Raw genomic sequence first — 14,367 nt, forward strand, 5'->3', positions numbered from 1 at the left:
CCCGGCGGGGGCGGGTCTGATTCCCCCTTCCCTTACCTCATAGCAGCCCATCACACACTGCGGTGTGCTGGACTGCAGTGGGAGACTGCTCGCTGCTGCTGTGGGGGGGACGCCTTGCTTTGAGCAGGGCTGAGGTGCTCACAGCACCTTCCTCCCCAGCACTGCAGAAAGGATTTTATTTTTAGTTCTAAGGGGGTGTGGCCACACCTCCCGCAATTAGGCCATGCCCCCTCCCTCAGGGCCGGACCCGGCTCTCTACGCCCCTGCATGCATCTCGATGGTTACTGCAGGGAGCTGCAGGATGAATTTGGAGGCAAAGTGAGGCGATTTCAGTGGGAGTTTCTGGGTGGTAACAGAGGGGTGGCCATCCAGCGTGACACGGTCAGCGACTGTGTCTTTTGCTGCAGTTGCACTGACAAAGACGGCCATGTCCAGATGGAGATTCTGCGCCTCCATAGGGTTTGTGCAATGTTCGATGGTGCAGATGATGGCGCATCTTAAAGCGCACAGCGGCAAATAAGTACCACAGACGGTGGGCGTCTCTGTACACTAGCATAATGCATACCTGCCGACTCTCCCGCAATGGCCGGGAGGCTCCCGAAAATGAGGTGGTGCTCCTGGTCCTACGCAAGAGAGGGAAAGTCTTACGGACTGGCCGCCACCCCCCGCATATAGACACACTTACTCGCACCCTCAAGTGAATTGCAGGTAATTGGACTTAGCCCTTAGTCTTACGAGATGAGACTTTGAGCATGTCTAATCAGTGAGACTAAGCTCCCCAGTAGTACAGTAACCGTCTGACAGTCATTAATTCTCTCTGTCAGCCCAGACCTCTATGTCACCATCCCCACACCTTCATTCACAGAGAGACCCGATGCTATGTGGAACAGACTAGGGCCCTGATTCAGAGCGCTTGCTCTGAATCAGGGCCATCCTTCCTGATTTTAGAGCGGCCTCCTGGCCGCTCGTATAGCTGTGGGTGACCACCCACAGCTATAGCGAGCGGCCAAAAAGATGGTCGCGATGGTCTTGACCAGGGGTCTTCAAACTTGGCCCTCCAGCTGCTGTGGAACTACACATCCCAGCATGCACTGCCACCTTTTTGCTATAACAGCATGCTAAAACTATGTGCAGTGCATGCTGGGATGTGTAGTTCCACAGCATCTGGAGGGCCAAGTTTGAAGACCCTTGGACTTGACCATCGGGCTTGCGACGAGACCCTTGTGGTAGGGTCTCGTCTGCCGCAAGCCCTGGAGTGCTTTTGGTTCTATCAGAGCCAAAAGCACTCCCACTGACATCACTTGTGATGTCAGTGGGGCCGGCCCCAGACGGTAGGCGTTCATATGGGAACGCCTCCGTCTGGGCAGCCGCCCCCCCGGCCCGCCCACCAAAGGGGGCGTGCTGTCACTCACCATCGACAGCACGCCCCCTTTGTAGAGAGACCCATAGCGACGACTTGCCCGTCGCTATCCGGGTCTCGCGCATGCGCCCAACTTCGACCCGCTTGCGAGCGGGGTCTGAATCAGGCCCTATATACAGAGTAGTATTTCTTTTGAGGCTCCCCCTATATCTGTCCTTCTTCCTCTGGCCACAAAACATGACATTGGAGACATCACGCAGCCCATGGTCTGTGGGTGGAGCACATCTGTGTTATAAAGGTTCTCTTAAGATTGCTTTCCAACTGTACTAGTTTCCATTATTTGCAGTTATCATTAATATAATGATAGTTGGGACTGTCTGCATTTTAAAGGGGCTTCAGCTAAAATCTTTCCCTCTCACCCATAGTAAAATGTTGTTCCGATGCTGTTTTGAGGTGGCATCTCTTTCCAGAGGGTGGCAGGGGGTGTCATAGGGCACAAGCTAAATATGGTCATCTCCAGCCTTGTGTAAGGACAACTTAAATGATGAGAACTTTAGTGGGCAGAGGGCCTGATTCATCACGGATCGAAACTGCAACAGCGTACGCAGATCGGTCAATGGTGCGTACTGCGCATGCGTGAGTTAGCATTGCGATCGCCCTGTGATCACTCACGCAGAAAGAAAGCCATCGCAGAGTGAGTGACGGGAGGTCAGCGTTTGGGGGAGGTGATGTGGGAGTGGTCGGAGAAACGCAGGCGTGCCTGTCCGTTTGAACGCCGTTACATTGGTGTGCATAAATTAGCCACTGCGACGGCAGAAGCAGCTTGAGTACTCACTGCGTGCAACGAAGTTAGTAATTCTGCGTGAGGGGTCGATGTTACTTGATGTTACCGATGTATATGCAGGACTGCAAGGTATTACAGATGTGAGATAGCGGTAGTGGGTGGTAGTGGGCGTCTCTATGCTGGATATGTGGCGGCTTTTCGATTGCTTTCATTAGCATAGTTGAGTAGCAGACCTCCGAGCATAATCGCAGCTGCGATCGCAATAGTGATCCGTAGTGAATCAGGCCCAGAGATAGGTACGCATTGTAAATAGAACTTTATGGGCCTCATTTACTAACGAGTTTTATCACCAAAACAAGTGATATATGTCACTGTGGATGATAAATGGTGCTCCAGCCAATCAGCTTCCAACTGTCAACTGTTAGAAAAATGACACTTGGGAGCTGATTGGCTGGAGCACCATTTATCATACACAGTGACATTTATCACTCGTTTTGGTGATAAAACACGTTATTAAATGGGGGCCTATGTCTTAAATATCTTCCCCAAATGGAGATCTGCCAGTTAAGACATGGAGAAAGGGCAAGCGAATGTAAGAAGACGGCACGTGGCAGCCCACCCTGGCATCCAACCAGCCCTTACGTGACAGCCAACCAAGGATGAGGTTTGTGCCCCTCGCTAGGGAGCCTCTAGGACAGCGTCATTCGATTCGATGGTGTCATATCGGACCTAAAGTGAAGTGTGTAAGGACTGCTGACCACTGAGTTTATGCTGCTGCTGCTTTTGTGTCTTTTCATCCGATGTTTTAGACAGATGGTGGCCTAAGATCACAAATAGATTGTACAGGTGCGTACGCATGTATCGGCACTGTGGTCGAGACTTCTGAACGGGAGTGAAGTTGATCGAAACATTGCATCGAAACTTAGAGTGATGGCAGAAGTGACTGTGTACCCAGTTTAGCACGTGTCAGGACAGCACAGAAGGAAGAGTGAGATAAGGAAGTGAGACATGTTGATCTAGAGAGGGATTTAAAGGCACAGTAGGGAAGGGGATAAAGGGACCTTAGAAAGAGGCATTCCTACTAAAGCCAGGCAAACATTGAGCGATGTGTACCGGTACAAAATGTCGGCACGGGGTTGGGTTCGGGATCCCAGCGGTCAGAATCCCGACGCCGGCATCCCGACTAAGTTAGCATCCCGACGGGTGAAGGTAAGTATTCCTAACCTAACCCCTAACCCTCCCTCCCCCACTAGTGCCTAAACCTAACCCTCCACCTTTAGGGCCTGATTTGGACCTGCTCGCAAGCGCTATGCACTCGCAAGCGAGTCAATGGTGGGGCATTGCGTGCGCAAGCCCCGGAGCGAGAGAGAAATTCTCTCACTCCAGGGCTCGCTACAAACGGGGCGGCTGTCGATGTTGATCGACAGGTCGCCCCGTTTTGTAGGCGGGGTGGGAGGGTGGCTGGACAAACGGAGGCGTTCCTGGAGGAACGCCTGACGTTCGTGGGTGGCCCAACTGACATTACGAGTGATGTCAGTAGTGAGCTTCCGGCTTCCGGCTCTATTAGAGCCGGAAGCTCACTGGGGCTTGTGGGAAGCTCACTGGGGCTCACAAGGGTCTCGTCGCAAGCCCAATGGTCGCGATGGTCCTGGCCGCTCGCTAAAGCTGTGGGTAGTCACCCACAGCTTAGCGAGCGGCCAGGAGGCCCGGTTATTTAGAACAAAGCGGCCGCCCTAATTCTGAGCGAGCGCTCGCTTTTTGCGAGCGGCTCTGAATCAGGCCCTTAGTGCCTAACCCTTCCCCTAGTGCCTAACCCTAACCTTTGGGATTACTATGTTTTACTCTGTATTGTTTTTCCTTACTAATGTATCACTCGTTGCATATAAAACACCAAAATGTTTTATCAAGACTTTTCTGAGTGTTTGCAGCGTGTCGGCACCCTAAGGGGTCTTACGTTATTTCTTTTCATTATATCATAAGAATATACAATCAAATGAACACCAGCAGGACATGGTTACTAAACGCTGGGTTGGCTCAGTGACTCTGTTTACAAATTAGAGAAGCCTTTCTAAATTGGGAGCACCAGTTAAGTGCTGGCAAAATGTTTGTCTTGTGGGTGATAACGGGGTGGATTTGTGGGGATTTTGCACTGTCTGTGAACGACGTCTGTGAAGCATTTACTTATTTGTCCAGCGCCATCCATTGCACAGTTTTTTTTTCCAATTGTATTCTGTATGTGGAAACGAGGTGGGTTTCCAGTGATCCTGTGGAGAGGGGGGCTGCTGGTAAGCACGCCTTGTAGATATCCAATTTTTCTGATATCTGCAGATTGACTGATCTGAACATACATCTGCAGATGATGGTTGCTCCATAAGGCCACCAAACACCTACCGATGTTTTGTCCGAACCTGCGATCGGATCGGAAATGTCATAGATGTTCCCTGATCCTTCGGAGGATCGGTTAAACTATACATGTTAAATTTCACTGATTTGCAAATCGCGATCATATTTTGATCGTGATCGACAAATCATTGAAAACCAACATGTTCAATTTCGCTGATCCTCTGACCCGGCGTCTGTGGATCGCAGCATCGCAACATTCCATTGCTAACGTATTACACACTGAACAACTATCACTGTCATCTAAATATATATCTGGCCGAGGGTCCCGCTGGGCGGGGGTCGCATCACACTTGCCTCCTCGGGGGCCTCTGCAGCAAGTGTACGGGTGGTCTGCAGATGTATTGGCTATCGTTTGTGCAGCACAGCCTACGCGATATGTCTGCGAACGACGTCGTTCACAGGCATATTGATGGTACACACTGGCCGACGCACACACGAAACAAAATAAACCTCAGCAGAAGTTGAGGAAGATGCTTACCTCCTAAACAGTTAATTCATACAAAAAGGCACCAATCAGAGCTTGAGGCTATAGTTAAATTATTGTGTAGTGAAATTTCATAATTTATACACTTGTATATGTGAAACTAACAAAAATATACATTATAACAACATATCACATCAATAAGAAAAGAAAACCAGCAATTTTATAACTAACTGATGCTTGTATAAATTATTGATACTGATTTATATAGTGCGAACTTAGCTTTAGTTATCAAGATCTTATATAGCTTAAAGTTTCACAAGTACACCAAGCTGAAATTATACACTATACGGATATATTAGGTAATATGTAGACACTGTATTGTGAGTTGTTGTTTTTTGCTTTGTTCTACAATCTAACAGTTGGACCCCTAAACCCCTTTAAATATTCTGAGTTTTCCCATGTGCATCAGTGGAGCCTGGACAGCGTTAAGCATTGGACGACTGTGATGTACCCCCAACTGCAGCCTTTCCAGGAAATCTGGAGGATGTAACAGTTATTATTTTCAATTTACAAAAGAGTGAAGGAGAAGTGAGTGTTGGGAGAAGATGCACGGTAGGCTGAAGCTTAGAGCACAGGCACTGAATTAGAATCTTCTATCCTGCCGCAGTTAAAATGTAAATGTTGATTAAGTAATGCAAATTGCTGGCCGCAACTTTGAATAATATCACACAGTGGAGCGAGATTGTTCCACCAAAATCAGGATGGTTGGGACGCTAGTATTATAGCAGCCGCATTAAGAATGTATACTGTTATGGGAAGGGTTAAAAACACTCAACAAATCAAAAGCAATCGTCGTCTGTCATCGTCAGTGCATATTTTGCACCAGGGTTCAATCAACCTCAAATGATCCGCCTACTGACAGGTGCCTATGCGTCTTTCTTGTGCTTCATAGGACATATTTGTGTGAATATACCCTTACTGTACTCGGCTATCAGTTGTCCTCCCCTTTACAACTTCGGGTCGCCTTTCTGAGCTGAGCAAGTCAAAAGCATAAGATGAAACAGAATCTGACCATGGAAAGATGCTTAAGTCTATCTAGTTCACATACGAGGTACAGAAATGTATATTTTTTGCAAAAAAAAAAAGAAAGATGAACATGATCAATTGGACATGAACCTCTTTAGGTTTATGGGTATATGAAATATAAAATAAAATCGTTAACCGTGTATTTTATTAAGTATGTTAGCTATGTATGTTATATTTATAATATGTGTAATAGCCGAGTCTGTTTTTTTATTAGCTGCGTGTCATCAATTACTGTTACTGAACAGTTTTAGATTTTAAAATGTAAAAAAAAGGTAATACTTAAAAACACAAAAAGAATAAAAAATAAATAAAAAATAACATTTTTGTGTCTCTGCCTTTGTTAATATATAGAAACCACATCCCTAAAGGCCAATCTGGATGGAAAAATTTGCTCTGCCGAGGGCCATTTTGATATATAGAACATTATCTGTGGGTCTGGTGCAGGCCATACATCCTTCATGTGATGTCATGTGATGTCACATGGGGGCGGGGCCACAATTGCTGGTGATGACAGCAATGCCCGGAGCATCCTCAGGATGCTGCGGGGAGCTGTAAGGGCAGCGGTGTGACCGCCTGAAGCATCCTAAGGACGCTCCAGGCGGCACTGCTGCATAGATTCTGGCTGCAGGGTATCATTCTAGGCTCCCTGCTTGCCAGATGAGACTAGCAGAGAAAACCTCAGAGGGCCAATAACAAATTATTCCGGGGGCCTTATACGGCCCCCGGGCCTGAGGTTCCCCATCCCTGTTCTGGAAGATAAAAGATAGAATTTGATTGGTTGCTATCACTTCTAAAAACCGCCCTTTAGTAAATATACACCTTACAGTACAAAACATTGCAGAACATGGACAAGGTTTATAAACAGTCCTGCATCAGCTGTCATAACATCCTAATAAGCAGTAGGGCGGCAGAACCCAAGGGTTAGGTGTCATTGTAGGCAGTGGGGAGGAGATTATGGTATAAGTGAGGGAAGGAAAAGCATATGAGGGAAAAGGGCCCTGCTCGTGAGGTCTTAATCCATACATGCCTACCCTCCCGGTTTTCGCGGGAGGCTCCCGATTTTTCGGGTAACCCCCCACAGCCCCGGAAGGGTAGGCATTTCTCCCGCATTCTGCCCACTTCCTAGTGAAGTGGGCAGAATTAGGAGAATACCCGCGGCATTCGCGGGTCTCCGTGAAGGGGCGGGGCTTAAGCTGTGATTCTGCATGAATCACAGCATTTGGCCCCGCCTCCTATGTAAATTGTGCCCAATCGCGGCAATTTTACCTTCAGGGGGCGTGGCTTAATGACGCGAATAGTCAAGCCCCCGTCGGCCCCCTGCTGCTTCTCTTACCCGGGCTTCTCCCGGGAAGAGAATATTAAAGGTAGGCAACCCTGTCTTAATCCCCCGGTTACACATGCAGACAAAGGACTGTTTCCATTTTTGCACACTCTTAGGCCAGCGCCAATAGAAGCTATGTAGGTGCCCTTCACCCCCTCCGAAAGTAACGTACCATGCTCCTTGAAAACAGTGCCCCTACACTATGTTGCCCATAGCAACCAATCACATTGTAAGCTCCTAGGAGCAGGGTCCTCCTCCCCACTGTCTCACAGCCCTCTTCTCTAGCACTTCTATGACAGCCTTCACCTTCCCAGCTGTATTGTGTATGGAGAATTGTGTTGCTAGTTGTTACTAGTGCTCTGTTTATATATTGGTTACTGTATTGTAATGTAATGTTCTGTGTACCCTTTACTGTATGTACGGTGCTGCGGACCACTTGTGGCGCCCTATAAATAAAATGTAATAATAATAATAAATAACATTCTAGCTATTATCTTCTCTAGAAGGTGATAGATAAATGTTAAGTTGAATCTGGTTGGTTGCTATGAGCAACATCTCTACTTTTAAAAACCTGCATTTTAGCAAATATACTCCTAGGAGGGTATCTCTGCGCAGCGACATTACATCCCAGTGCAACACTTTCACTGTATCACTGACATTGAGGAGCAGCATCCAGCGGCTTCACAGGTAATTATCAGCGGTCCGCTGCCCCCTGCCCCCCATGTCAGTCAACAGTGCACAAAGGGGGGGGGGGAGGCGGTGGTGCTAACACTGTGAGCAAGTCACATTATCTCTGTCATTCTGTGCTTTAGGTTACACTAACCACTGGTATCCTAGATGACTGCCTAGGTTAGCCTAATGGTAGCGCCAGCCTTGACTTAGGGCTCTCATACACCGCCCATAAGTAAGGACTAATATCATACATGCCTACCCTCCCGGTTTTCGCTGGAGGCTCTCGATTTTTCGGGTAACCCCCCGCACCCCCGGAAGGGTAGGCATTTCTCCCACATTCTGCCCACTTCCTAGTGAAGTGGGCAGAATGAGTAGAATACCCACGGCGATAGCGGGTCTCCGTGAAGGGGGCGGGGGCTTAAGACATGATTATGCATGAATCACAGCATTTGGCCCCGCCCCCTATGTAAATTTTACCCAATCAAAGCAATTTACCCATGAGGGGGCGGGGCTTAATGATGCAAATCATCAGGCCCCACCCCTGCCCGCCCCCTGCTGCTTCTCTTACCTGGTCTTCTCCCGGGAAGAGATTATTAAAGGTAGGCAAGTATGGCTAATATACAGTACATGAGTACTTCCCCTGCATCCCTAGTATGTTTAGTTTGAACCATGTTAACTGTTTGGTTAACGCAGCTCAACCGGGGCTGATCTTAGGGTCCAGTAAAACCTGTAAAGTATGCACAGATAATATACTTGAGAGTTCAGGGCCACGAAGACCCAGCAGGCCATAGGTGCAGAGGAATTGCAATGTGTAAAAAGCCTAAACTTGCATGGGCTTTTCTGCCATGTGCGATGTGTGAAGTAAAATGTGTGCAGCCCCTTAGGATCCACTTCAGTGCATCCCATGCAAAGTCACATCTAAGCACTCACTGCCAGGGTCTTTTTTGCTACCAGTGCATCCGGCCCCACCCCCTCCTCTTTATTGAAGCAACTTTCATCCTGAACAAGTATGGGGGCGAGGGTCTGCGTGCCGCTCTGGCCTGTCAGCCTTCAGCATTTGAGATCACATTGCTTAATTGTTCTCACATCTGTGTTCAGCCCGCATGGCCTGCTCCTTGAGGGGTGTATGACCTCCCAGTGAAAAGCACATTCTTAGATCCTATGAACAGGTGTCATTATGCAAACCTGTTGGTGCTCGGCAAAGCCCTTTAAACAAAAAGCAATCCCCCAGCAACTGACCAATCCATGGCCCTCTGCTTCAAATATGAAGCTCACACAGCCACCATCTTCATGTTGTGCCTTTACGCTGAAAATAAAGATACAGAATTGTGCCTGGTGCAAACAGTCCATTGTCCAGATGTATAATGCTGACTCTGGCATAGACACCAACAGCGCAAGAGGAGGCACAATGACATCACAAATGCCCCTTCTGCCCTGTATAGCACATTTGGCCATGTTATACAGTACATACAACCATTGCATGCGCCTTTAAGATTTTGTGTTCTTGTTAATGCAACATGAGATGGAAACATTTACTATCTTCCCTTAATGTCTATTTCCTTGGTCACATGGACAATTTTCCGACCTAAAAAAAAATTCTGTTTCCACATCGGATGAGTAATTAATTTAACCTTTACCCACAAATGGCCCAAAGGGGTTAACTATGTTTTCCACCCAGTGGTTTATTTGTGGGACCTGAGTGTGAGTAAAACCCTTCATTATGTGGAGTGCTGGGTTATAAATCCCACACAAAGTGTGTGAGAGATCAGATGGGGGTCTCCTCATCGCAGCTCACAAAGGAGGTGTGGGATTTGCAGACTCCCAAAGACAGCTGCAAGGTCCTCTAATGCGGCATCTATTGTGCCAGTGAGTGGAAGGACAGCTGTGCACGCCCACCGGAGGCAGCAGAAAGACAAGTGGAAGACCCCCCACCTGCCCTGTGCTTCTGGAGAACTAGGGGGAGGGTTGTACAATTCACTTTCCCTCTTATGTAACATGACTATAGTGGGGACTATTGTATTGCAAGGTCATCATTAGTACAACACCAACGTATTCTGCGGCGCTGTACAATTCAGGATTCACATAGTGCGACAGTAGGTACGATCAGCGTGCGCTTGCAGATGCACAATACTCGCACTAGCCCTACGGAATCTCACATTAGCATACGGTAGTGAATCAGGCGTCCTCGACTGCACCCACTTAGCATGGGACCCACAATCAGCGCTAATAGGTGCAACTGTCTTCCCTATACACCCTAAAACGGAAACCCATTTTCCCTTAACTGCAGATTAATCAGATACTCTGGGAGAGATGTATCAAAATCTCTAAGGAGGAGAAGTGGAGAAGTTGCCTATAGCAACCAATTGGATTCTACCTATCATTTTAAAGAATGTATTAGTTAAATGATCGTTATAGTTGCTTTAGGCAACTTTTCTACTTGTCTGCTTTACAAAGTTTGGGATCTGAAGAACGCGGGCCCCCGCCGGCAACTCCAACACTCCCAGACCCCGGTAGAGAGGACCTGCCCCCGCACACCCTCTGCGACACTGTTCCCGTACTTGCATGCGCTAATTTTTGCAGCATGCACAGTGCGAATTCACACAAATTGTGCCCTGCAACGTACGTTCAGCATTACATCCAGTCCTCTATCTCATACGAAACATAATACACCCCACTAGGCTATTAGCTACAAATAAACGTCAAACACAAGAAGGTTGACACAATAAAATCATATGTCATATCTCGAAAAATCAGTTAATTTAATTGGAAAACAGGGTTAAATTGAGAGACAGACATATAAAAATATAAATAAACGACATAATTTAGCAACTAACTCATCAAGATTTTACTTTTTTTTTACAACTACAATATGCTTTATACAATAAACAGCATCTATCAAAAGGTGATAATGTACCTTTTACTCATAAGATAGACACGGTGAGAGGAACAATGGTGATCTACTAGGGCATCCAGGACAGACCGCAAGACCCCACTCGGCCTTGCATCAGAAGTGTGCGCGCCAAAGTGGTGTGTGTCTGCCTCTTGCGTCTTTATGCCTGTATCTAAGTTCATTTATTGATTTAATTGCATGTTTTGTTTTTTTTTGTAAATCTTGCATTTAGCTATGTTTGTATGAAATATAAAAAGAAATAAGAATTAGCTGCGGCTTTAATTAAATTTAAGTATGATTTGTTTTATTTATTTTTTTAATTAGCTCCGTACTATGGGGGGTTATTTTATCGCCAGTTTCAAATCATGTTCTGCCAATGGGTTTCTATGCTTAGATCTGTATAACTGCTTGAAGAAAGGGCCTGTAATAACTAATGGCCGTGATTCAGACCCACTCGCAAGCGGCTGTCCGCTCGCAAGTGGGTCGATGTTGTGCACTGCGCATGCGCACGACGGCGGGAGCTCCGTCGTGCGCATGCGCCAGACGTGACGAGCGAAGGACTTTCCTTCGCTCGTTGTGTCTGATCAAAGGGGGCATGCTGTCGATGTTGATTGACAGCACGCCCCCTTTGGTGGGCGTGCCGGGGGCGTGCCTCCCTGACGGGGGTGTTCCCAAGGGAACGCCTACCATCAGAAGCCGGCCCACTGACATCACTAGTGATGTCAGTGGGAGTGATTTTGGCTCTGATAGAGCCAAAATCACTCCGGGCCTTGCGGTTGATAAACTCAACCGCAGGCTCCGGCTCGCAGTGGCGATGGTCGCGATGGTCAAGACCATCGCGGCCATCAAACTGCACGCTCGTATAGGCTGTGGGTGGTGACCCACAGCTATACGAGCGTCCAGGAGGACGCTCCATAATTATGGAGGGTGGACCTCATTCAGAGCGTGCGCTCTGCTCAGTATCTAGCTTTGGAGAGAGATAAAGTGGAGAAGTTGCCCAAAGTAACCAGTCAGCTTCTAGCTGTCATTTATCTAGGACAGTTGTATTTTTTAAATGACAGAAGCTGATTGGTTGCTGGGCAACTTTTCCATTTTATCACTCTATTAATTGAATTTACAATATATGAAACCAGTGACACTTTTTAGGAGAGTTTTGCAGACTTGGCAAAGTAATTCTATATTTAGCCAGATTATCTCTATTATTCCTACACTGGACCACGTGGCTCCACAAAAGCTGCCAGGATGACTCTGCCAGTGCTGAGCTGGTTAGTGTCACATACTATGTATTCAATCTGCTCTTAATGCTCTTATCAGATCTGTATGATACACAGGCAGCACACACACAGCCTGGTTCATGTAACTGGCCTGGACCTAAAGCTTGTCACACTCCTTCTGACTATTAGACCAGATATCAGATCATACAACCAGATCCCATGGGGTCCAAACAGTGCACTCATCCAGTCCAAGGTCCAGTCATTGGCCAACCAGATTTCCCAGTATGTCCAATACACCACATGTGGAGAGTTTATCAAACTTACTTGTCATATCATGCTGGCCACAGACACCGGACAATGCTCATGTAAATATATTGAAAACAACCAAATTGTCAAACCTGAACGATTTGTCTCGGCCGCTGGAATATTATGTACAAATCCTGAACTGATAATCAGAGGTATATTTATATTTACTAAAGTGCGGGTTTTTAAAAGTGGAGGGGTTGCCCATAGCAAAAAATCTGATTCTAGATATTATCTTCTAGAAGGTGCTAGATAAATATTAAGTAGAATCTGATTGGTTGCTATGGGCAACATCTCCACTTCTAAAAACAGGTACTTTAGTAAATATACCCCTAAGTATTACTTTCCATTGCACCAAGGGGTCAAACCTCTCTGTTTCCAAGTGTCCCTTAACATTAAGAGTGAAAAGTGATAAGGTACCAGCCAATCAGCTCCCAACTGTCATTTTTCAAACACAGCCTGTGAGATGGCAGTTAGGAGCTGATTGGCTGGCACCTTATCACTTTTCACTTCTCCTAACACAGCTTAGTAAATAGACCCCTGTATATTGCTGTACAGTACTTGTATGACACAGAAAACATGAAAATTATGCAGATTTTTGCCAACAACAGAAAATACTTCCAAGAGATACTTTGTATAAATATGTCACACATGGTGCTGCCTACGTGGACTTTGGTCCACTACAAGTTCCAGCATGACATAACACATCATTTAGAATGTAACAAAAAATAATAATCTACATCATCATCATCATCAAATCATCTTTAAATAATATTATCTTGTAAAGCTCAGATATACAGTAGAGATGGTGATATTGGTGTCTTGTATAAACAGTAAGAAGAGCTATACTGTACAGTTGGCCAATAATTACAAAATAGGGACATTTCCAGGGACAATTCTTTAAAAGTTGAGACTGTCCCTGGCAATTAGGGACTGTTGGCATCTAAGTGGCAGGCTCCCAGCATCACTTAGCAGCTACATACACAAGAGACTGTTTTCATATCACACTCAATGAAAACTGACATTGATGTTGTTATATTGTATCAATATAAGATAACCTAACTTGAATAGCAGAACTTTATTACTATGTTCAGTTCAGTTGATGCTGCCCAGTGTACTATGCAAGTTACAAAAGTGCAAGATCCAACAGAGCCATTAGCAGGGTGTCCTTACCTTTTGGTCACACTCCCATTGATCCATGCTTCTGTGATCTCAGCCCTGTGTTACATACACAGCTCCCACATATCACTCTTTCATGAGTGGGCTGCCCAGTAGTACCCAGTTACCTGTGCTGGGGGTGCAGCAATGAGGAGGGTAAGACTGCAGCACAGAAAGGCACCATTGAGAAGGCTCCAGGCACTGGACACTGTCTAATAATCCATTTCTTCTGTTACTCTGTATAGCAGCACTGGAAGCGTTTCCCGTCCTCTGTCTCCCTCCCTCCCAGTTCTAAGTACACTCCTATCCTCTGCCCCCCTCCTTGCTGTGGCTGTAGTGCTTCTTTATCACACTGGCTGCAGGGATAAACTAGAAGGAGGGTTCAATATAATGCTACACATTCAGTTGCAGTTGGCAATTCCAGTCGCCTCTTACCAATGCTCCTGTCACAAACCACTCATACGGAATAGAGAGAGATGAGTTGTTGGTAAGAAAAATATATAAATATTTGTAGATATTGATAATAAATAAATAAATACATAAATAAATGTGCATGTGTGTGTGTGTGTGTGTGTGTGTGTGTGTGTGTGTGTGTGTGTGTATGTATGTTAGTATATATGTTTATGTATGTATGAAGAGGGAGAAAGAAAGAAAGAAAGAAAGAAAGAAAGAAAGAAAGAAAGAAAGAAAGAAAGAAAGAAAGAAAGAAAGAAAGAAAGAAAGAAAGAAAGAAGAGCATCTATATTCAGGAC

At 46.2% G+C, this 14,367-nt stretch overlaps 1 protein-coding gene across 1 annotated transcript in view; it reads right to left on the minus strand.

Annotated features, from left to right (window-relative positions):
• Positions 1-13,845, minus strand: part of ST3GAL3 (ST3 beta-galactoside alpha-2,3-sialyltransferase 3) — a 494,104-nt gene extending 480,259 nt beyond the window's left edge. The window contains exon 1 of the mRNA XM_088455666.1: positions 13,631-13,845. The gene's annotated coding sequence lies outside the window, so the exon portion shown is untranslated. The remainder of the gene's footprint in view (positions 1-13,630) is intronic.
• Between the last annotated feature and the right edge of the window lie 522 nt (positions 13,846-14,367).

This window comes from Taudactylus pleione, unplaced genomic scaffold, assembly GCF_031769625.1.
Source record: "Taudactylus pleione unplaced genomic scaffold, aTauple2 ptg000662l, whole genome shotgun sequence".
Lineage (NCBI taxonomy): Eukaryota > Metazoa > Chordata > Amphibia > Anura > Myobatrachidae > Taudactylus > Taudactylus pleione.